Raw genomic sequence first — 22931 nt, forward strand, 5'->3', positions numbered from 1 at the left:
CTGGGGAAGGCGACCTGGGGAAGGCGACCTGGGGAAGGCGACCTGGGGAAGGCGACCTGGGGAAGGCGACCTGGGGAAGGCGACCTGGGGAAGGCGACCTGGGGAAGGCGACCTGGGGAAGGCGACCTGGGGAAGGCGACCTGGGGAAGGCGACCTGGGGAAGGCGACCTGGGGAAGGCGACCTGGGGAAGGCGACCTGGGGAAGGCGACCTGGGGAAGGCGACCTGGGGAAGGCGACCTGGGGAAGGCGACCTGGGGAAGGCGACCTGGGGAAGGCGACCTGGGGAAGGCGACCTGGGGAAGGCGACCTGGGGAAGGCGACCTGGGGAAGGCGACCTGGGGAAGGCGACCTGGGGAAGGCGACCTGGGGAAGGCGACCTGGGGAAGGCGACCTGGGGAAGGCGACCTGGGGAAGGCGACCTGGGGAAGGCGACCTGGGGAAGGCGACCTGGGGAAGGCGACCTGGGGAAGGCGACCTGGGGAAGGCGACCTGGGGAAGGCGACCTGGGGAAGGCGACCTGGGGAAGGCGACCTGGGGAAGGCGACCTGGGGAAGGCGACCTGGGGAAGGCGACCTGGGGAAGGCGACCTGGGGAAGGCGACCTGGGGAAGGCGACCTGGGGAAGGCGACCTGGGGAAGGCGACCTGGGGAAGGCGACCTGGGGAAGGCGACCTGGGGAAGGCGACCTGGGGAAGGCGACCTGGGGAAGGCGACCTGGGGAAGGCGACCTGGGGAAGGCGACCTGGGGAAGGCGACCTGGGGAAGGCGACCTGGGGAAGGCGACCTGGGGAAGGCGACCTGGGGAAGGCGACCTGGGGAAGGCGACCTGGGGAAGGCGACCTGGGGAAGGCGACCTGGGGAAGGCGACCTGGGGAAGGCGACCTGGGGAAGGCGACCTGGGGAAGGCGACCTGGGGAAGGCGACCTGGGGAAGGCGACCTGGGGAAGGCGACCTGGGGAAGGCGACCTGGGGAAGGCGACCTGGGGAAGGCGACCTGGGGAAGGCGACCTGGGGAAGGCGACCTGGGGAAGGCGACCTGGGGAAGGCGACCTGGGGAAGGCGACCTGGGGAAGGCGACCTGGGGAAGGCGACCTGGGGAAGGCGACCTGGGGAAGGCGACCTGGGGAAGGCGACCTGGGGAAGGCGACCTGGGGAAGGCGACCTGGGGAAGGCGACCTGGGGAAGGCGACCTGGGGAAGGCGACCTGGGGAAGGCGACCTGGGGAAGGCGACCTGGGGAAGGCGACCTGGGGAAGGCGACCTGGGGAAGGCGACCTGGGGAAGGCGACCTGGGGAAGGCGACCTGGGGAAGGCGACCTGGGGAAGGCGACCTGGGGAAGGCGACCTGGGGAAGGCGACCTGGGGAAGGCGACCTGGGGAAGGCGACCTGGGGAAGGCGACCTGGGGAAGGCGACCTGGGGAAGGCGACCTGGGGAAGGCGACCTGGGGAAGGCGACCTGGGGAAGGCGACCTGGGGAAGGCGACCTGGGGAAGGCGACCTGGGGAAGGCGACCTGGGGAAGGCGACCTGGGGAAGGCGACCTGGGGAAGGCGACCTGGGGAAGGCGACCTGGGGAAGGCGACCTGGGGAAGGCGACCTGGGGAAGGCGACCTGGGGAAGGCGACCTGGGAAGGCGACCTGGGGAAGGCGACCTGGGGAAGGCGACCTGGGGAAGGCGACCTGGGGAAGGCGACCTGGGGAAGGCGACCTGGGGAAGGCGACCTGGGGAAGGCGACCTGGGGAAGGCGACCTGGGGAAGGCGACCTGGGGAAGGCGACCTGGGGAAGGCGACCTGGGGAAGGCGACCTGGGGAAGGCGACCTGGGGAAGGCGACCTGGGGAAGGCGACCTGGGGAAGGCGACCTGGGGAAGGCGACCTGGGGAAGGCGACCTGGGGAAGGCGACCTGGGGAAGGCGACCTGGGGAAGGCGACCTGGGGAAGGCGACCTGGGGAAGGCGACCTGGGGAAGGCGACCTGGGGAAGGCGACCTGGGGAAGGCGACCTGGGGAAGGCGACCTGGGGAAGGCGACCTGGGGAAGGCGACCTGGGGAAGGCGACCTGGGGAAGGCGACCTGGGGAAGGCGACCTGGGGAAGGCGACCTGGGGAAGGCGACCTGGGGAAGGCGACCTGGGGAAGGCGACCTGGGGAAGGCGACCTGGGGAAGGCGACCTGGGGAAGGCGACCTGGGGAAGGCGACCTGGGGAAGGCGACCTGGGGAAGGCGACCTGGGGAAGGCGACCTGGGGAAGGCGACCTGGGGAAGGCGACCTGGGGAAGGCGACCTGGGGAAGGCGACCTGGGGAAGGCGACCTGGGGAAGGCGACCTGGGGAAGGCGACCTGGGGAAGGCGACCTGGGGAAGGCGACCTGGGGAAGGCGACCTGGGGAAGGCGACCTGGGGAAGGCGACCTGGGGAAGGCGACCTGGGGAAGGCGACCTGGGGAAGGCGACCTGGGGAAGGCGACCTGGGGAAGGCGACCTGGGGAAGGCGACCTGGGGAAGGCGACCTGGGGAAGGCGACCTGGGGAAGGCGACCTGGGGAAGGCGACCTGGGGAAGGCGACCTGGGGAAGGCGACCTGGGGAAGGCGACCTGGGGAAGGCGACCTGGGGAAGGCGACCTGGGGAAGGCGACCTGGGGAAGGCGACCTGGGGAAGGCGACCTGGGGAAGGCGACCTGGGGAAGGCGACCTGGGGAAGGCGACCTGGGGAAGGCGACCTGGGGAAGGCGACCTGGGGAAGGCGACCTGGGGAAGGCGACCTGGGGAAGGCGACCTGGGGAAGGCGACCTGGGGAAGGCGACCTGGGGAAGGCGACCTGGGGAAGGCGACCTGGGGAAGGCGACCTGGGGAAGGCGACCTGGGGAAGGCGACCTGGGGAAGGCGACCTGGGGAAGGCGACCTGGGGAAGGCGACCTGGGGAAGGCGACCTGGGGAAGGCGACCTGGGGAAGGCGACCTGGGGAAGGCGACCTGGGGAAGGCGACCTGGGGAAGGCGACCTGGGGAAGGCGACCTGGGGAAGGCGACCTGGGGAAGGCGACCTGGGGAAGGCGACCTGGGGAAGGCGACCTGGGGAAGGCGACCTGGGGAAGGCGACCTGGGGAAGGCGACCTGGGGAAGGCGACCTGGGGAAGGCGACCTGGGGAAGGCGACCTGGGGAAGGCGACCTGGGGAAGGCGACCTGGGGAAGGCGACCTGGGGAAGGCGACCTGGGGAAGGCGACCTGGGGAAGGCGACCTGGGGAAGGCGACCTGGGGAAGGCGACCTGGGGAAGGCGACCTGGGGAAGGCGACCTGGGGAAGGCGACCTGGGGAAGGCGACCTGGGGAAGGCGACCTGGGGAAGGCGACCTGGGGAAGGCGACCTGGGGAAGGCGACCTGGGGAAGGCGACCTGGGGAAGGCGACCTGGGGAAGGCGACCTGGGGAAGGCGACCTGGGGAAGGCGACCTGGGGAAGGCGACCTGGGGAAGGCGACCTGGGGAAGGCGACCTGGGGAAGGCGACCTGGGGAAGGCGACCTGGGGAAGGCGACCTGGGGAAGGCGACCTGGGGAAGGCGACCTGGGGAAGGCGACCTGGGGAAGGCGACCTGGGGAAGGCGACCTGGGGAAGGCGACCTGGGGAAGGCGACCTGGGGAAGGCGACCTGGGGAAGGCGACCTGGGGAAGGCGACCTGGGGAAGGCGACCTGGGGAAGGCGACCTGGGGAAGGCGACCTGGGGAAGGCGACCTGGGGAAGGCGACCTGGGGAAGGCGACCTGGGGAAGGCGACCTGGGGAAGGCGACCTGGGGAAGGCGACCTGGGGAAGGCGACCTGGGGAAGGCGACCTGGGGAAGGCGACCTGGGGAAGGCGACCTGGGGAAGGCGACCTGGGGAAGGCGACCTGGGGAAGGCGACCTGGGGAAGGCGACCTGGGGAAGGCGACCTGGGGAAGGCGACCTGGGGAAGGCGACCTGGGGAAGGCGACCTGGGGAAGGCGACCTGGGGAAGGCGACCTGGGGAAGGCGACCTGGGGAAGGCGACCTGGGGAAGGCGACCTGGGGAAGGCGACCTGGGGAAGGCGACCTGGGGAAGGCGACCTGGGGAAGGCGACCTGGGGAAGGCGACCTGGGGAAGGCGACCTGGGGAAGGCGACCTGGGGAAGGCGACCTGGGGAAGGCGACCTGGGGAAGGCGACCTGGGGAAGGCGACCTGGGGAAGGCGACCTGGGGAAGGCGACCTGGGGAAGGCGACCTGGGGAAGGCGACCTGGGGAAGGCGACCTGGGGAAGGCGACCTGGGGAAGGCGACCTGGGGAAGGCGACCTGGGGAAGGCGACCTGGGGAAGGCGACCTGGGGAAGGCGACCTGGGGAAGGCGACCTGGGGAAGGCGACCTGGGGAAGGCGACCTGGGGAAGGCGACCTGGGGAAGGCGACCTGGGGAAGGCGACCTGGGGAAGGCGACCTGGGGAAGGCGACCTGGGGAAGGCGACCTGGGGAAGGCGACCTGGGGAAGGCGACCTGGGGAAGGCGACCTGGGGAAGGCGACCTGGGGAAGGCGACCTGGGGAAGGCGACCTGGGGAAGGCGACCTGGGGAAGGGCCTGGGAAGGCGACCTGGGGAAGGCGACCTGGGGAAGGCGACCTGGGGAAGGCGACCTGGGGAAGGCGACCTGGGGAAGGCGACCTGGGGAAGGCGACCTGGGGAAGGCGACCTGGGGAAGGCGACCTGGGGAAGGCGACCTGGGGAAGGCGACCTGGGGAAGGCGACCTGGGGAAGGCGACCTGGGGAAGGCGACCTGGGGAAGGCGACCTGGGGAAGGCGACCTGGGGAAGGCGACCTGGGGAAGGCGACCTGGGGAAGGCGACCTGGGGAAGGCGACCTGGGGAAGGCGACCTGGGGAAGGCGACCTGGGGAAGGCGACCTGGGGAAGGCGACCTGGGGAAGGCGACCTGGGGAAGGCGACCTGGGGAAGGCGACCTGGGGAAGGCGACCTGGGGAAGGCGACCTGGGGAAGGCGACCTGGGGAAGGCGACCTGGGGAAGGCGACCTGGGGAAGGCGACCTGGGGAAGGCGACCTGGGGAAGGCGACCTGGGGAAGGCGACCTGGGGAAGGCGACCTGGGGAAGGCGACCTGGGGAAGGCGACCTGGGGAAGGCGACCTGGGGAAGGCGACCTGGGGAAGGCGACCTGGGGAAGGCGACCTGGGGAAGGCGACCTGGGGAAGGCGACCTGGGGAAGGCGACCTGGGGAAGGCGACCTGGGGAAGGCGACCTGGGGAAGGCGACCTGGGGAAGGCGACCTGGGGAAGGCGACCTGGGGAAGGCGACCTGGGGAAGGCGACCTGGGGAAGGCGACCTGGGGAAGGCGACCTGGGGAAGGCGACCTGGGGAAGGCGACCTGGGGAAGGCGACCTGGGGAAGGCGACCTGGGGAAGGCGACCTGGGGAAGGCGACCTGGGGAAGGCGACCTGGGGAAGGCGACCTGGGGAAGGCGACCTGGGGAAGGCGACCTGGGGAAGGCGACCTGGGGAAGGCGACCTGGGGAAGGCGACCTGGGGAAGGCGACCTGGGGAAGGCGACCTGGGGAAGGCGACCTGGGGAAGGCGACCTGGGGAAGGCGACCTGGGGAAGGCGACCTGGGGAAGGCGACCTGGGGAAGGCGACCTGGGGAAGGCGACCTGGGGAAGGCGACCTGGGGAAGGCGACCTGGGGAAGGCGACCTGGGGAAGGCGACCTGGGGAAGGCGACCTGGGGAAGGCGACCTGGGGAAGGCGACCTGGGGAAGGCGACCTGGGGAAGGCGACCTGGGGAAGGCGACCTGGGGAAGGCGACCTGGGGAAGGCGACCTGGGGAAGGCGACCTGGGGAAGGCGACCTGGGGAAGGCGACCTGGGGAAGGCGACCTGGGGAAGGCGACCTGGGGAAGGCGACCTGGGGAAGGCGACCTGGGGAAGGCGACCTGGGGAAGGCGACCTGGGGAAGGCGACCTGGGGAAGGCGACCTGGGGAAGGCGACCTGGGGAAGGCGACCTGGGGAAGGCGACCTGGGGAAGGCGACCTGGGGAAGGCGACCTGGGGAAGGCGACCTGGGGAAGGCGACCTGGGGAAGGCGACCTGGGGAAGGCGACCTGGGGAAGGCGACCTGGGGAAGGCGACCTGGGGAAGGCGACCTGGGGAAGGCGACCTGGGGAAGGCGACCTGGGGAAGGCGACCTGGGGAAGGCGACCTGGGGAAGGCGACCTGGGGAAGGCGACCTGGGGAAGGCGACCTGGGGAAGGCGACCTGGGGAAGGCGACCTGGGGAAGGCGACCTGGGGAAGGCGACCTGGGGAAGGCGACCTGGGGAAGGCGACCTGGGGAAGGCGACCTGGGGAAGGCGACCTGGGGAAGGCGACCTGGGGAAGGCGACCTGGGGAAGGCGACCTGGGGAAGGCGACCTGGGGAAGGCGACCTGGGGAAGGCGACCTGGGGAAGGCGACCTGGGGAAGGCGACCTGGGGAAGGCGACCTGGGGAAGGCGACCTGGGGAAGGCGACCTGGGGAAGGCGACCTGGGGAAGGCGACCTGGGGAAGGCGACCTGGGGAAGGCGACCTGGGGAAGGCGACCTGGGGAAGGCGACCTGGGGAAGGCGACCTGGGGAAGGCGACCTGGGGAAGGCGACCTGGGGAAGGCGACCTGGGGAAGGCGACCTGGGGAAGGCGACCTGGGGAAGGCGACCTGGGGAAGGCGACCTGGGGAAGGCGACCTGGGGAAGGCGACCTGGGGAAGGCGACCTGGGGAAGGCGACCTGGGGAAGGCGACCTGGGGAAGGCGACCTGGGGAAGGCGACCTGGGGAAGGCGACCTGGGGAAGGCGACCTGGGGAAGGCGACCTGGGGAAGGCGACCTGGGGAAGGCGACCTGGGGAAGGCGACCTGGGGAAGGCGACCTGGGGAAGGCGACCTGGGGAAGGCGACCTGGGGAAGGCGACCTGGGGAAGGCGACCTGGGGAAGGCGACCTGGGGAAGGCGACCTGGGGAAGGCGACCTGGGGAAGGCGACCTGGGGAAGGCGACCTGGGGAAGGCGACCTGGGGAAGGCGACCTGGGGAAGGCGACCTGGGGAAGGCGACCTGGGGAAGGCGACCTGGGGAAGGCGACCTGGGGAAGGCGACCTGGGGAAGGCGACCTGGGGAAGGCGACCTGGGGAAGGCGACCTGGGGAAGGCGACCTGGGGAAGGCGACCTGGGGAAGGCGACCTGGGGAAGGCGACCTGGGGAAGGCGACCTGGGGAAGGCGACCTGGGGAAGGCGACCTGGGGAAGGCGACCTGGGGAAGGCGACCTGGGGAAGGCGACCTGGGGAAGGCGACCTGGGGAAGGCGACCTGGGGAAGGCGACCTGGGGAAGGCGACCTGGGGAAGGCGACCTGGGGAAGGCGACCTGGGGAAGGCGACCTGGGGAAGGCGACCTGGGGAAGGCGACCTGGGGAAGGCGACCTGGGGAAGGCGACCTGGGGAAGGCGACCTGGGGAAGGCGACCTGGGGAAGGCGACCTGGGGAAGGCGACCTGGGGAAGGCGACCTGGGGAAGGCGACCTGGGGAAGGCGACCTGGGGAAGGCGACCTGGGGAAGGCGACCTGGGGAAGGCGACCTGGGGAAGGCGACCTGGGGAAGGCGACCTGGGGAAGGCGACCTGGGGAAGGCGACCTGGGGAAGGCGACCTGGGGAAGGCGACCTGGGGAAGGCGACCTGGGGAAGGCGACCTGGGGAAGGCGACCTGGGGAAGGCGACCTGGGGAAGGCGACCTGGGGAAGGCGACCTGGGGAAGGCGACCTGGGGAAGGCGACCTGGGGAAGGCGACCTGGGGAAGGCGACCTGGGGAAGGCGACCTGGGGAAGGCGACCTGGGGAAGGCGACCTGGGGAAGGCGACCTGGGGAAGGCGACCTGGGGAAGGCGACCTGGGAAGGCGACCTGGGAAGGCGACCTGGGGAAGGCGACCTGGGGAAGGCGACCTGGGAAGGCGACCTGGGGAAGGCGACCTGGGGAAGGCGACCTGGGGAAGGCGACCTGGGAGGCGACCTGGGGAAGGCGACCTGGGGAAGGCGACCTGGGGAAGGCGACCTGGGGAAGGCGACCTGGGGAAGGCGACCTGGGAAGGCGACCTGGGGAAGGCGACCTGGGGAAGGCGACCTGGGAAGGCGACCTGGGGAAGGCGACCTGGGGAAGGCGACCTGGGGAAGGCGACCTGGGGAAGGCGACCTGGGGAAGGCGACCTGGGGAAGGCGACCTGGGGAAGGCGACCTGGGGAAGGCGACCTGGGGAAGGCGACCTGGGAAGGCGACCTGGGGAAGGCGACCTGGGGAAGGCGACCTGGGAAGGCGACCTGGGAAGGCGACCTGGGAAGGCGACCTGGGAAGGCGACCTGGGGAAGGCGACCTGGGGAAGGCGACCTGGGGAAGGCGACCTGGGGAAGGCGACCTGGGGAAGGCGACCTGGGAAGGCGACCTGGGGAAGGCGACCTGGGGAAGGCGACCTGGGGAAGGCGACCTGGGGAAGGCGACCTGGGGAAGGCGACCTGGGGAAGGCGACCTGGGGAAGGCGACCTGGGAAGGCGACCTGGGGAAGGCGACCTGGGGAAGGCGACCTGGGGAAGGCGACCTGGGGAAGGCGACCTGGGGAAGGCGACCTGGGGAAGGCGACCTGGGGAAGGCGACCTGGGGAAGGCGACCTGGGGAAGGCGACCTGGGGAAGGCGACCTGGGGAAGGCGACCTGGGGAAGGCGACCTGGGGAAGGCGACCTGGGGAAGGCGACCTGGGGAAGGCGACCTGGGGAAGGCGACCTGGGAAGGCGACCTGGGGAAGGCGACCTGGGGAAGGCGACCTGGGGAAGGCGACCTGGGGAAGGCGACCTGGGGAAGGCGACCTGGGGAAGGCGACCTGGGGAAGGCGACCTGGGGAAGGCGACCTGGGGAAGGCGACCTGGGGAAGGCGACCTGGGGAAGGCGACCTGGGGAAGGCGACCTGGGGAAGGCGACCTGGGGAAGGCGACCTGGGGAAGGCGACCTGGGGAAGGCGACCTGGGGAAGGCGACCTGGGGAAGGCGACCTGGGGAAGGCGACCTGGGGAAGGCGACCTGGGGAAGGCGACCTGGGGAAGGCGACCTGGGGAAGGCGACCTGGGGAAGGCGACCTGGGGAAGGCGACCTGGGGAAGGCGACCTGGGGAAGGCGACCTGGGGAAGGCGACCTGGGGAAGGCGACCTGGGGAAGGCGACCTGGGGAAGGCGACCTGGGGAAGGCGACCTGGGGAAGGCGACCTGGGGAAGGCGACCTGGGGAAGGCGACCTGGGGAAGGCGACCTGGGGAAGGCGACCTGGGGAAGGCGACCTGGGGAAGGCGACCTGGGGAAGGCGACCTGGGGAAGGCGACCTGGGGAAGGCGACCTGGGGAAGGCGACCTGGGGAAGGCGACCTGGGGAAGGCGACCTGGGGAAGGCGACCTGGGGAAGGCGACCTGGGGAAGGCGACCTGGGGAAGGCGACCTGGGGAAGGCGACCTGGGGAAGGCGACCTGGGGAAGGCGACCTGGGGAAGGCGACCTGGGGAAGGCGACCTGGGGAAGGCGACCTGGGGAAGGCGACCTGGGGAAGGCGACCTGGGGAAGGCGACCTGGGGAAGGCGACCTGGGGAAGGCGACCTGGGGAAGGCGACCTGGGGAAGGCGACCTGGGGAAGGCGACCTGGGGAAGGCGACCTGGGGAAGGCGACCTGGGGAAGGCGACCTGGGGAAGGCGACCTGGGGAAGGCGACCTGGGGAAGGCGACCTGGGGAAGGCGACCTGGGGAAGGCGACCTGGGGAAGGCGACCTGGGGAAGGCGACCTGGGGAAGGCGACCTGGGGAAGGCGACCTGGGGAAGGCGACCTGGGGAAGGCGACCTGGGGAAGGCGACCTGGGGAAGGCGACCTGGGGAAGGCGACCTGGGGAAGGCGACCTGGGGAAGGCGACCTGGGGAAGGCGACCTGGGGAAGGCGACCTGGGGAAGGCGACCTGGGGAAGGCGACCTGGGGAAGGCGACCTGGGGAAGGCGACCTGGGGAAGGCGACCTGGGGAAGGCGACCTGGGGAAGGCGACCTGGGGAAGGCGACCTGGGGAAGGCGACCTGGGGAAGGCGACCTGGGGAAGGCGACCTGGGGAAGGCGACCTGGGGAAGGCGACCTGGGGAAGGCGACCTGGGGAAGGCGACCTGGGGAAGGCGACCTGGGGAAGGCGACCTGGGGAAGGCGACCTGGGGAAGGCGACCTGGGGAAGGCGACCTGGGGAAGGCGACCTGGGGAAGGCGACCTGGGGAAGGCGACCTGGGGAAGGCGACCTGGGGAAGGCGACCTGGGGAAGGCGACCTGGGGAAGGCGACCTGGGGAAGGCGACCTGGGGAAGGCGACCTGGGGAAGGCGACCTGGGGAAGGCGACCTGGGGAAGGCGACCTGGGGAAGGCGACCTGGGGAAGGCGACCTGGGGAAGGCGACCTGGGGAAGGCGACCTGGGGAAGGCGACCTGGGGAAGGCGACCTGGGGAAGGCGACCTGGGGAAGGCGACCTGGGGAAGGCGACCTGGGGAAGGCGACCTGGGGAAGGCGACCTGGGGAAGGCGACCTGGGGAAGGCGACCTGGGGAAGGCGACCTGGGGAAGGCGACCTGGGGAAGGCGACCTGGGGAAGGCGACCTGGGGAAGGCGACCTGGGGAAGGCGACCTGGGGAAGGCGACCTGGGGAAGGCGACCTGGGGAAGGCGACCTGGGGAAGGCGACCTGGGGAAGGCGACCTGGGGAAGGCGACCTGGGGAAGGCGACCTGGGGAAGGCGACCTGGGGAAGGCGACCTGGGGAAGGCGACCTGGGGAAGGCGACCTGGGGAAGGCGACCTGGGGAAGGCGACCTGGGGAAGGCGACCTGGGGAAGGCGACCTGGGGAAGGCGACCTGGGGAAGGCGACCTGGGGAAGGCGACCTGGGGAAGGCGACCTGGGGAAGGCGACCTGGGGAAGGCGACCTGGGGAAGGCGACCTGGGGAAGGCGACCTGGGGAAGGCGACCTGGGGAAGGCGACCTGGGGAAGGCGACCTGGGGAAGGCGACCTGGGGAAGGCGACCTGGGGAAGGCGACCTGGGGAAGGCGACCTGGGGAAGGCGACCTGGGGAAGGCGACCTGGGGAAGGCGACCTGGGGAAGGCGACCTGGGGAAGGCGACCTGGGGAAGGCGACCTGGGGAAGGCGACCTGGGGAAGGCGACCTGGGGAAGGCGACCTGGGGAAGGCGACCTGGGGAAGGCGACCTGGGGAAGGCGACCTGGGGAAGGCGACCTGGGGAAGGCGACCTGGGGAAGGCGACCTGGGGAAGGCGACCTGGGGAAGGCGACCTGGGGAAGGCGACCTGGGGAAGGCGACCTGGGGAAGGCGACCTGGGGAAGGCGACCTGGGGAAGGCGACCTGGGGAAGGCGACCTGGGGAAGGCGACCTGGGGAAGGCGACCTGGGGAAGGCGACCTGGGGAAGGCGACCTGGGGAAGGCGACCTGGGGAAGGCGACCTGGGGAAGGCGACCTGGGGAAGGCGACCTGGGGAAGGCGACCTGGGGAAGGCGACCTGGGGAAGGCGACCTGGGGAAGGCGACCTGGGGAAGGCGACCTGGGGAAGGCGACCTGGGGAAGGCGACCTGGGAAGGCGACCTGGGGAAGGCGACCTGGGGAAGGCGACCTGGGGAAGGCGACCTGGGGAAGGCGACCTGGGGAAGGCGACCTGGGGAAGGCGACCTGGGGAAGGCGACCTGGGGAAGGCGACCTGGGGAAGGCGACCTGGGGAAGGCGACCTGGGGAAGGCGACCTGGGGAAGGCGACCTGGGGAAGGCGACCTGGGGAAGGCGACCTGGGGAAGGCGACCTGGGGAAGGCGACCTGGGGAAGGCGACCTGGGGAAGGCGACCTGGGGAAGGCGACCTGGGGAAGGCGACCTGGGGAAGGCGACCTGGGGAAGGCGACCTGGGGAAGGCGACCTGGGGAAGGCGACCTGGGGAAGGCGACCTGGGGAAGGCGACCTGGGGAAGGCGACCTGGGGAAGGCGACCTGGGGAAGGCGACCTGGGGAAGGCGACCTGGGGAAGGCGACCTGGGGAAGGCGACCTGGGGAAGGCGACCTGGGGAAGGCGACCTGGGGAAGGCGACCTGGGGAAGGCGACCTGGGGAAGGCGACCTGGGGAAGGCGACCTGGGGAAGGCGACCTGGGGAAGGCGACCTGGGGAAGGCGACCTGGGGAAGGCGACCTGGGGAAGGCGACCTGGGGAAGGCGACCTGGGGAAGGCGACCTGGGGAAGGCGACCTGGGGAAGGCGACCTGGGGAAGGCGACCTGGGGAAGGCGACCTGGGGAAGGCGACCTGGGGAAGGCGACCTGGGGAAGGCGACCTGGGGAAGGCGACCTGGGGAAGGCGACCTGGGGAAGGCGACCTGGGGAAGGCGACCTGGGGAAGGCGACCTGGGGAAGGCGACCTGGGGAAGGCGACCTGGGGAAGGCGACCTGGGGAAGGCGACCTGGGGAAGGCGACCTGGGGAAGGCGACCTGGGGAAGGCGACCTGGGGAAGGCGACCTGGGGAAGGCGACCTGGGGAAGGCGACCTGGGGAAGGCGACCTGGGGAAGGCGACCTGGGGAAGGCGACCTGGGGAAGGCGACCTGGGGAAGGCGACCTGGGGAAGGCGACCTGGGGAAGGCGACCTGGGGAAGGCGACCTGGGGAAGGCGACCTGGGGAAGGCGACCTGGGGAAGGCGACCTGGGGAAGGCGACCTGGGGAAGGCGACCTGGGGAAGGCGACCTGGGGAAGGCGACCTGGGGAAGGCGACCTGGGAAGGCGACCTGGGGAAGGCGACCTGGGGAAGGCGACCTGGGGAAGGCGACCTGGGGAAGGCGACCTGGGGAAGGCGACCTGGGGAAGGCGACCTGGGGAAGGCGACCTGGGGAAGGCGACCTGGGGAAGGCGACCTGGGGAAGGCGACCTGGGGAAGGCGACCTGGGGAAGGCGACCTGGGGAAGGCGACCTGGGGAAGGCGACCTGGGGAAGGCGACCTGGGGAAGGCGACCTGGGGAAGGCGACCTGGGGAAGGCGACCTGGGGAAGGCGACCTGGGGAAGGCGACCTGGGGAAGGCGACCTGGGAAGGCGACCTGGGGAAGGCGACCTGGGAAGGCGACCTGGGGAAGGCGACCTGGGGAAGGCGACCTGGGGAAGGCGACCTGGGGAAGGCGACCTGGGGAAGGCGACCTGGGGAAGGCGACCTGGGGAAGGCGACCTGGGGAAGGCGACCTGGGGAAGGCGACCTGGGGAAGGCGACCTGGGGAAGGCGACCTGGGGAAGGCGACCTGGGGAAGGCGACCTGGGGAAGGCGACCTGGGGAAGGCGACCTGGGGAAGGCGACCTGGGGAAGGCGACCTGGGGAAGGCGACCTGGGGAAGGCGACCTGGGGAAGGCGACCTGGGGAAGGCGACCTGGGGAAGGCGACCTGGGAAGGCGACCTGGGAAGGCGACCTGGGGAAGGCGACCTGGGAAGGCGACCTGGGGAAGGCGACCTGGGGAAGGCGACCTGGGGAAGGCGACCTGGGGAAGGCGACCTGGGGAAGGCGACCTGGGGAAGGCGACCTGGGGAAGGCGACCTGGGGAAGGCGACCTGGGGAAGGCGACCTGGGGAAGGCGACCTGGGGAAGGCGACCTGGGGAAGGCGACCTGGGGAAGGCGACCTGGGAAGGCGACCTGGGAAGGCGACCTGGGGAAGGCGACCTGGGGAAGGCGACCTGGGGAAGGCGACCTGGGGAAGGCGACCTGGGGAAGGCGACCTGGGGAAGGCGACCTGGGGAAGGCGACCTGGGAAGGCGACCTGGGGAAGGCGACCTGGGGAAGGCGACCTGGGGAAGGCGACCTGGGGAAGGCGACCTGGGGAAGGCGACCTGGGGAAGGCGACCTGGGGAAGGCGACCTGGGGAAGGCGACCTGGGGAAGGCGACCTGGGGAAGGCGACCTGGGGAAGGCGACCTGGGGAAGGCGACCTGGGGAAGGCGACCTGGGGAAGGCGACCTGGGGAAGGCGACCTGGGGAAGGCGACCTGGGGAAGGCGACCTGGGGAAGGCGACCTGGGGAAGGCGACCTGGGGAAGGCGACCTGGGGAAGGCGACCTGGGGAAGGCGACCTGGGGAAGGCGACCTGGGGAAGGCGACCTGGGGAAGGCGACCTGGGGAAGGCGACCTGGGGAAGGCGACCTGGGGAAGGCGACCTGGGGAAGGCGACCTGGGGAAGGCGACCTGGGGAAGGCGACCTGGGGAAGGCGACCTGGGGAAGGCGACCTGGGGAAGGCGACCTGGGGAAGGCGACCTGGGGAAGGCGACCTGGGGAAGGCGACCTGGGGAAGGCGACCTGGGGAAGGCGACCTGGGGAAGGCGACCTGGGGAAGGCGACCTGGGGAAGGCGACCTGGGGAAGGCGACCTGGGGAAGGCGACCTGGGGAAGGCGACCTGGGGAAGGCGACCTGGGGAAGGCGACCTGGGGAAGGCGACCTGGGGAAGGCGACCTGGGGAAGGCGACCTGGGGAAGGCGACCTGGGGAAGGCGACCTGGGGAAGGCGACCTGGGGAAGGCGACCTGGGGAAGGCGACCTGGGGAAGGCGACCTGGGGAAGGCGACCTGGGGAAGGCGACCTGGGGAAGGCGACCTGGGGAAGGCGACCTGGGGAAGGCGACCTGGGGAAGGCGACCTGGGGAAGGCGACCTGGGGAAGGCGACCTGGGGAAGGCGACCTGGGGAAGGCGACCTGGGGAAGGCGACCTGGGGAAGGCGACCTGGGGAAGGCGACCTGGGGAAGGCGACCTGGGGAAGGCGACCTGGGGAAGGCGACCTGGGGAAGGCGACCTGGGGAAGGCGACCTGGGGAAGGCGACCTGGGGAAGGCGACCTGGGGAAGGCGACCTGGGGAAGGCGACCTGGGGAAGGCGACCTGGGGAAGGCGACCTGGGGAAGGCGACCTGGGGAAGGCGACCTGGGGAAGGCGACCTGGGGAAGGCGACCTGGGGAAGGCGACCTGGGGAAGGCGACCTGGGGAAGGCGACCTGGGGAAGGCGACCTGGGGAAGGCGACCTGGGGAAGGCGACCTGGGGAAGGCGACCTGGGGAAGGCGACCTGGGGAAGGCGACCTGGGGAAGGCGACCTGGGGAAGGCGACCTGGGGAAGGCGACCTGGGGAAGGCGACCTGGGGAAGGCGACCTGGGGAAGGCGACCTGGGGAAGGCGACCTGGGGAAGGCGACCTGGGGAAGGCGACCTGGGGAAGGCGACCTGGGGAAGGCGACCTGGGGAAGGCGACCTGGGGAAGGCGACCTGGGGAAGGCGACCTGGGGAAGGCGACCTGGGGAAGGCGACCTGGGGAAGGCGACCTGGGGAAGGCGACCTGGGGAAGGCGACCTGGGGAAGGCGACCTGGGGAAGGCGACCTGGGGAAGGCGACCTGGGGAAGGCGACCTGGGGAAGGCGACCTGGGGAAGGCGACCTGGGGAAGGCGACCTGGGGAAGGCGACCTGGGGAAGGCGACCTGGGGAAGGCGACCTGGGGAAGGCGACCTGGGGAAGGCGACCTGGGGAAGGCGACCTGGGGAAGGCGACCTGGGGAAGGCGACCTGGGGAAGGCGACCTGGGGAAGGCGACCTGGGGAAGGCGACCTGGGGAAGGCGACCTGGGGAAGGCGACCTGGGGAAGGCGACCTGGGGAAGGCGACCTGGGGAAGGCGACCTGGGGAAGGCGACCTGGGGAAGGCGACCTGGGGAAGGCGACCTGGGGAAGGCGACCTGGGGAAGGCGACCTGGGGAAGGCGACCTGGGGAAGGCGACCTGGGGAAGGCGACCTGGGGAAGGCGACCTGGGGAAGGCGACCTGGGGAAGGCGACCTGGGGAAGGCGACCTGGGGAAGGCGACCTGGGGAAGGCGACCTGGGGAAGGCGACCTGGGGAAGGCGACCTGGGGAAGGCGACCTGGGGAAGGCGACCTGGGGAAGGCGACCTGGGGAAGGCGACCTGGGGAAGGCGACCTGGGGAAGGCGACCTGGGGAAGGCGACCTGGGGAAGGCGACCTGGGGAAGGCGACCTGGGGAAGGCGACCTGGGGAAGGCGACCTGGGGAAGGCGACCTGGGGAAGGCGACCTGGGGAAGGCGACCTGGGGAAGGCGACCTGGGGAAGGCGACCTGGGGAAGGCGACCTGGGGAAGGCGACCTGGGGAAGGCGACCTGGGGAAGGCGACCTGGGGAAGGCGACCTGGGGAAGGCGACCTGGGGAAGGCGACCTGGGGAAGGCGACCTGGGGAAGGCGACCTGGGGAAGGCGACCTGGGGAAGGCGACCTGGGGAAGGCGACCTGGGGAAGGCGACCTGGGGAAGGCGACCTGGGGAAGGCGACCTGGGGAAGGCGACCTGGGGAAGGCGACCTGGGGAAGGCGACCTGGGGAAGGCGACCTGGGGAAGGCGACCTGGGGAAGGCGACCTGGGGAAGGCGACCTGGGGAAGGCGACCTGGGGAAGGCGACCTGGGGAAGGCGACCTGGGGAAGGCGACCTGGGGAAGGCGACCTGGGGAAGGCGACCTGGGGAAGGCGACCTGGGGAAGGCGACCTGGGGAAGGCGACCTGGGGAAGGCGACCTGGGGAAGGCGACCTGGGGAAGGCGACCTGGGGAAGGCGACCTGGGGAAGGCGACCTGGGGAAGGCGACCTGGGGAAGGCGACCTGGGGAAGGCGACCTGGGGAAGGCGACCTGGGGAAGGCGACCTGGGGAAGGCGACCTGGGGAAGGCGACCTGGGGAAGGCGACCTGGGGAAGGCGACCTGGGGAAGGCGACCTGGGGAAGGCGACCTGGGGAAGGCGACCTGGGGAAGGCGACCTGGGGAAGGCGACCTGGGGAAGGCGACCTGGGGAAGGCGACCTGGGGAAGGCGACCTGGGGAAGGCGACCTGGGGAAGGCGACCTGGGGAAGGCGACCTGGGGAAGGCGACCTGGGGAAGGCGACCTGGGGAAGGCGACCTGGGGAAGGCGACCTGGGGAAGGCGACCTGGGGAAGGCGACCTGGGGAAGGCGACCTGGGGAAGGCGACCTGGGGAAGGCGACCTGGGGAAGGCGACCTGGGGAAGGCGACCTGGGGAAGGCGACCTGGGGAAGGCGACCTGGGGAAGGCGACCTGGGGAAGGCGACCTGGGGAAGGCGACCTGGGGAAGGCGACCTGGGGAAGGCGACCTGGGGAAGGCGACCTGGGGAAGGCGACCTGGGGAAGGCGACCTGGGGAAGGCGACCTGGGGAAGGCGACCTGGGGAAGGCGACCTGGGGAAGGCGACCTGGGGAAGGCGACCTGGGGAAGGCGACCTGGGGAAGGCGACCTGGGGAAGGCGACCTGGGGAAGGCGACCTGGGGAAGGCGACCTGGGGAAGGCGACCTGGGGAAGGCGACCTGGGGAAGGCGACCTGGGGAAGGCGACCTGGGGAAGGCGACCTGGGGAAGGCGACCTGGGGAAGGCGACCTGGGGAAGGCGACCTGGGGAAGGCGACCTGGGGAAGGCGACCTGGGGAAGGCGACCTGGGGAAGGCGACCTGGGGAAGGCGACCTGGGGAAGGCGACCTGGGGAAGGCGACCTGGGGAAGGCGACCTGGGGAAGGCGACCTGGGGAAGGCGACCTGGGGAAGGCGACCTGGGGAAGGCGACCTGGGGAAGGCGACCTGGGGAAGGCGACCTGGGGAAGGCGACCTGGGGAAGGCGACCTGGGGAAGGCGACCTGGGGAAGGCGACCTGGGGAAGGCGACCTGGGGAAGGCGACCTGGGGAAGGCGACCTGGGGAAGGCGACCTGGGGAAGGCGACCTGGGGAAGGCGACCTGGGGAAGGCGACCTGGGGAAGGCGACCTGGGGAAGGCGACCTGGGGAAGGCGACCTGGGGAAGGCGACCTGGGGAAGGCGACCTGGGGAAGGCGACCTGGGGAAGGCGACCTGGGGAAGGCGACCTGGGGAAGGCGACCTGGGGAAGGCGACCTGGGGAAGGCGACCTGGGGAAGGCGACCTGGGGAAGGCGACCTGGGGAAGGCGACCTGGGGAAGGCGACCTGGGGAAGGCGACCTGGGGAAGGCGACCTGGGGAAGGCGACCTGGGGAAGGCGACCTGGGGAAGGCGACCTGGGGAAGGCGACCTGGGGAAGGCGACCTGGGGAAGGCGACCTGGGGAAGGCGACCTGGGGAAGGCGACCTGGGGAAGGCGACCTGGGGAAGGCGACCTGGGGAAGGCGACCTGGGGAAGGCGACCTGGGGAAGGCGACCTGGGGAAGGCGACCTGGGGAAGGCGACCTGGGGAAGGCGACCTGGGGAAGGCGACCTGGGGAAGGCGACCTGGGGAAGGCGACCTGGGGAAGGCGACCTGGGGAAGGCGACCTGGGGAAGGCGACCTGGGGAAGGCGACCTGGGGAAGGCGACCTGGGGAAGGCGACCTGGGGAAGGCGACCTGGGGAAGGCGACCTGGGGAAGGCGACCTGGGGAAGGCGACCTGGGGAAGGCGACCTGGGGAAGGCGACCTGGGGAAGGCGACCTGGGGAAGGCGACCTGGGGAAGGCGACCTGGGGAAGGCGACCTGGGGAAGGCGACCTGGGGAAGGCGACCTGGGGAAGGCGACCTGGGGAAGGCGACCTGGGGAAGGCGACCTGGGGAAGGCGACCTGGGGAAGGCGACCTGGGGAAGGCGACCTGGGGAAGGCGACCTGGGGAAGGCGACCTGGGGAAGGCGACCTGGGGAAGGCGACCTGGGGAAGGCGACCTGGGGAAGGCGACCTGGGGAAGGCGACCTGGGGAAGGCGACCTGGGGAAGGCGACCTGGGGAAGGCGACCTGGGGAAGGCGACCTGGGGAAGGCGACCTGGGGAAGGCGACCTGGGGAAGGCGACCTGGGGAAGGCGACCTGGGGAAGGCGACCTGGGGAAGGCGACCTGGGGAAGGCGACCTGGGGAAGGCGACCTGGGGAAGGCGACCTGGGGAAGGCGACCTGGGGAAGGCGACCTGGGGAAGGCGACCTGGGGAAGGCGACCTGGGGAAGGCGACCTGGGGAAGGCGACCTGGGGAAGGCGACCTGGGGAAGGCGACCTGGGGAAGGCGACCTGGGGAAGGCGACCTGGGGAAGGCGACCTGGGGAAGGCGACCTGGGGAAGGCGACCTGGGGAAGGCGACCTGGGGAAGGCGACCTGGGGAAGGCGACCTGGGGAAGGCGACCTGGGGAAGGCGACCTGGGGAAGGCGACCTGGGGAAGGCGACCTGGGGAAGGCGACCTGGGGAAGGCGACCTGGGGAAGGCGACCTGGGGAAGGCGACCTGGGGAAGGCGACCTGGGGAAGGCGACCTGGGGAAGGCGACCTGGGGAAGGCGACCTGGGGAAGGCGACCTGGGGAAGGCGACCTGGGGAAGGCGACCTGGGGAAGGCGACCTGGGGAAGGCGACCTGGGGAAGGCGACCTGGGGAAGGCGACCTGGGGAAGGCGACCTGGGGAAGGCGACCTGGGGAAGGCGACCTGGGGAAGGCGACCTGGGGAAGGCGACCTGGGGAAGGCGACCTGGGGAAGGCGACCTGGGGAAGGCGACCTGGGGAAGGCGACCTGGGGAAGGCGACCTGGGGAAGGCGACCTGGGGAAGGCGACCTGGGGAAGGCGACCTGGGGAAGGCGACCTGGGGAAGGCGACCTGGGGAAGGCGACCTGGGGAAGGCGACCTGGGGAAGGCGACCTGGGGAAGGCGACCTGGGGAAGGCGACCTGGGGAAGGCGACCTGGGGAAGGCGACCTGGGGAAGGCGACCTGGGGAAGGCGACCTGGGGAAGGCGACCTGGGGAAGGCGACCTGGGGAAGGCGACCTGGGGAAGGCGACCTGGGGAAGGCGACCTGGGGAAGGCGACCTGGGGAAGGCGACCTGGGGAAGGCGACCTGGGGAAGGCGACCTGGGGAAGGCGACCTGGGGAAGGCGACCTGGGGAAGGCGACCTGGGGAAGGCGACCTGGGGAAGGCGACCTGGGGAAGGCGACCTGGGGAAGGCGACCTGGGGAAGGCGACCTGGGGAAGGCGACCTGGGGAAGGCGACCTGGGGAAGGCGACCTGGGGAAGGCGACCTGGGGAAGGCGACCTGGGGAAGGCGACCTGGGGAAGGCGACCTGGGGAAGGCGACCTGGGGAAGGCGACCTGGGGAAGGCGACCTGGGGAAGGCGACCTGGGGAAGGCGACCTGGGGAAGGCGACCTGGGGAAGGCGACCTGGGGAAGGCGACCTGGGGAAGGCGACCTGGGGAAGGCGACCTGGGGAAGGCGACCTGGGGAAGGCGACCTGGGGAAGGCGACCTGGGGAAGGCGACCTGGGGAAGGCGACCTGGGGAAGGCGACCTGGGGAAGGCGACCTGGGGAAGGCGACCTGGGGAAGGCGACCTGGGGAAGGCGACCTGGGGAAGGCGACCTGGGGAAGGCGACCTGGGGAAGGCGACCTGGGGAAGGCGACCTGGGGAAGGCGACCTGGGGAAGGCGACCTGGGGAAGGCGACCTGGGGAAGGCGACCTGGGGAAGGCGACCTGGGGAAGGCGACCTGGGGAAGGCGACCTGGGGAAGGCGACCTGGGGAAGGCTTGGAATGCGCTATTCTAGTTTCACTGAGAACAGACAAGGTGAAGGAAGTACTCAAACTCCTCAACATCAAAGAACTGTAGAAACCAGGATCACTTACCTGCCCGCTTCTGAACCTGAGTCACTTCCATGCTGCTTCACAGGGAAGTTGCACCAGCAGGGTTCTGCTGTACTGAGAAGGCACCGCCAACATAGCTAGCTTATAGAGTCACTAAAACTATTTCACATAGGTGGCAGAAAACACGAAGAAAAGGCCTCCCACGGCGGAACACTGAGCCCACTTCACCACAACAGCAGAAAAGCACCCTAGACAACCTGAGCCTCAACTCCCTCAGGAAGGCAATTCCCCTCATCTCCTCAAGCTTCTTTTACAGCAAAAGTCAAATGACCCACACCTGTAAGATTTACTTAACGAGAGTGGAGCCAAGAGACCTTGTGGAATAGGCTCCTCTACCTGGATTCAGTCTTTTAAGGTCAATTGCTCCTTATCACTAATAGAAATAACCTGACAAGGGGCTTAGTGGTTAGAGTTGACCTAATGAATTAACTACAAATGGTGCACAAGGGTTGTATTTCTGTTAGCCATTCTGTCAGGAAAATTAGTACAGAGCCTGTTAAAATAAATAAATAAATAGATAGATAGAGAAATCAAAGAAATCAAAGAAAATGACCTTAAAGGCAAAATTGATATAATAGATTTTCATCTGTCTAGTCACGACAGATAAAGAATATAGCAATCAGAATTACTTTTCTTGGCATTAATGTTATTTAAGTCTGCTTTTCTGAGATGTCTTCCTTATGCAGGACTTTTCAAAATCTAGCCCCGTGACCTCTGACTACTCTATTTACTTCCACTGCATATAAGCTATCACGTATAAATGCCAGGATCTGGATCCTCCCTCACTATTCAGGTCAAGGACTAGGCTGAAGGTCTGGGCTTTGATTTGGTTACATGCCCACATTGCTGTTTCCTGGCAGGTCATGGCAAGAAGATTGGCTGGCTTGAGGGAGCTTATGTACACGTGGCTTTTAGGCTGCAGCCAAAGTGTTCCTCTAGCTCTGGAAGTCTGAAGACGGTTGCAGTCTCCACGCTCAGATACAACCCCATGTTAGCCTGGCGCAACTGATTTTTGTGTTCCTTGCACTGGCTCTTCCTTCACCTCCTCTTCAGAGGCAAGGACACGTGTCTCTTTTGTGTTCCTTCGTTAGTAAACAAACCAGGAGAGATTCAAGCCTCTTTCTTCAAGTCAGTAAGATACTGGGCTACAGAGATGGCGAAGGGCCTAGAGGGAAAGACGTATGAGGAGCGGCTGAGGTCACTGGGCCTGTTCAGCCTGGAAACGAGGTGGCTGAGGGGAGACCTCGTCACAGTCTACAGCTTCCTTGCGAGGGGGAGTGGACGGGCAGGTACCGATCTATTCTCTTCAGTCCCCAGTGATAGGACCCACGGGAATGGTGTCAACCTGAGGCAGGGGAGGCTTAGGCTAGACATCAGGAAGAGGTTCTTCACTGAGAGGGTTGTCGCACACTGGAACAGGCTCCCCAGGCAAGTAGTCACTGCACCAAGCCTGTCGGTGTTTAAGAAGCATTTGGACTGTGCACTTAGTCACGTGGTCTGAATTTTTGGGTAGACCTGTGTGGTGCCAGGAGTTGGCCTCAATGATCCTTAGGGGACCATTCCAACTCGGGATAATCTATGATTCTATACCCGCCTTTGGTTTCAGTGAGAAGTCAGGCCCTGAAAACAATCAAAGTTTCTTCTGGATGGTGTTTTTTCTGAATAGGATAACTTCTTTTCCCTTTTGAAGACTTACAAGGATGTAGTAACAAAAGCAAAGGCAGAAAACAGCACCTGAGGCACAGGCTACTTTTCAGCCTGCAGCAGATTATAGATATGATATTATCATTTCAGACAAATATGATCTACATGATGTGAAGTGTTCTGGCATGATTACAATCTGCCAAAGGCCAGAAAATGGGACCTTCATTTTAAGACTGTATAGAAAAGAAATCAAAAACAACAACAGAGAAAGAACTTTTCCTTTACCTAAATTTTATTATTACTTTTCAACTCCTTCAGGTGTCTACAAGGAATTTTGCCCTCCCCTCAAAAAAAAAAAAAAAAAAAAAAAGACATTGTGACATAGGGGTATAATTTCAGTTCACACCAGAAGACATTCTTCTCACTGAAGTACATTTCAGCCCCACAGAGTGCCAAAAAAACTGCCAAAATGTATTTAAAAAGAGATGCAATATGCATATAAGATCCTTCAGATCAATGTTACAGCCCTAGGCAAAATGTTTGTTCAACCATGCAGTGCTAAAATTA

General features: G+C 68.6%; 1 long non-coding RNA gene across 1 annotated transcript in view; it reads right to left on the reverse strand.

The window, feature by feature from the left end:
- The window catches only part of LOC137856293 (uncharacterized), a 41917-nt gene extending 20581 nt beyond the window's left edge, over positions 1–21336 (reverse strand). Inside the window, exon 1 of the long non-coding RNA XR_011096336.1 lies at positions 20703–21336. This is a non-coding gene — a long non-coding RNA (uncharacterized lncRNA). The remainder of the gene's footprint in view (positions 1–20702) is intronic.
- Positions 21337–22931: the final 1595 nt, after the last annotated feature.

Source organism: Anas acuta, chromosome 4 (assembly GCF_963932015.1).
Source record: "Anas acuta chromosome 4, bAnaAcu1.1, whole genome shotgun sequence".
Classification (NCBI taxonomy): Eukaryota; Metazoa; Chordata; class Aves; order Anseriformes; family Anatidae; genus Anas; species Anas acuta.